The 1,151-nt window shown below is 38.3% G+C and overlaps 1 long non-coding RNA gene across 1 annotated transcript; it reads left to right on the top strand.

Annotated features, from left to right (window-relative positions):
• Positions 1-343: 343 nt before the first annotated feature.
• On the top strand, positions 344-838 carry LOC107695099 (uncharacterized). Its single transcript, XR_001634958.1, has 3 exons — positions 344-500; positions 564-629; positions 778-838. It is a non-coding gene; the product is annotated as an uncharacterized LOC107695099 (long non-coding RNA).
• The last annotated feature ends 313 nt before the right edge of the window (positions 839-1,151 follow it).

The raw sequence follows: 1,151 nt of genomic DNA, 5'->3' as shown, positions 1-1,151 counted from the left end.
CATCAAGACAGGTCACTTGAATTAAAAAAAACAAAAAAAAAAAACACTTACTCGACATCAGGGTCCAGGGTTGATGAATTCTGTCATTTTGCCATCCACACAGCAGAATATGTTGCTTAAAGCTAGCCTACTTGACAGAAACTTTTACTTACAGATTTTTAAAACAAACTGACGCCTGTATTCAAACGAAGTAGCGAACCTCACCCCGTGCAGTATGGAAAACACGCACCGTTCAACTTGTCAGATCATACAATAAAAACTATAAACGTGACCGTTTCTATATCTGTAGGCGTGGGGTGTTTTTAAATCATGCAACGGAAAGGACGGCCTAACCTCACTGTTGTGACGTGAGCAAATCAGGTCCTGCAGAGACCTTGTGTGCGTTGCCTGTTGTGCCAATTAACTCTGTTTACATCCAGTCACGCTTTCCCATCGGAGCAACTACCTTAATTTTTGTGCCAGCGCGGGATTAAATGCTGCGTTTTCGTCTCCACTGGTAGGTAATATCTTGATTAACTTAATGATAAACGTAAGCCTTGATTCGTGTCGTGTTTTTCTTATAGCAATGTTCAAATCAAAGACGGCGGCGGCATCAAAGAAAGAACAACAACAACCCACAACACGTAGAGGTATGCAATTAAAAAATGCTGCATTTTTGATTTTTAAATTGTTTCCAAATTCATAATGGGGTCAGGGGCACGTTGTCTACATTTATCTGTAGCAACCCAAATTTAGCTAACCCTCTCATTGTGTAAACCTCTTTCCTTTACAAAAAAGAAACACATTTCTCAAGGACACGTGGAGTAGTCTAATGCCCGAAAATTCGTCAATAAACGGAAGGAAGAAGGACACCATAAAAAATGGTATGCATGTTTAACTTCACTTTTACTTCAAATTGAAACGCTTACAATTGAGATGTATAACCATTCTCTCTTTCTCTTTCTCGTTCTTTCTCTTTCAGGGACCAAGATGCAGAATGAATTGGAGTTGTACCCATTGGTCTGTCCAAACCCTTGTGTGTAGAAGACTTGCAATGATGATATTAATTGGATTTGTTCATGTTGTGTTTTAGAAAGATTTATAGGATAGTTATAGTGTCTATTATGGATTATACAAGCATTGTGAGAAGAGTTTTATGTTCTTAATGTTTT

Source organism: Sinocyclocheilus anshuiensis, unplaced genomic scaffold (assembly GCF_001515605.1).
Source record: "Sinocyclocheilus anshuiensis isolate Anshui unplaced genomic scaffold, SAMN03320099.WGS_v1.1 scaffold506, whole genome shotgun sequence".
In the NCBI taxonomy this organism is placed as follows: Eukaryota; Metazoa; Chordata; class Actinopteri; order Cypriniformes; family Cyprinidae; genus Sinocyclocheilus; species Sinocyclocheilus anshuiensis.
The sequence above is the reverse complement of the archived record's forward strand: the minus strand, read 5'-3'. Positions and strand labels throughout refer to the sequence as shown.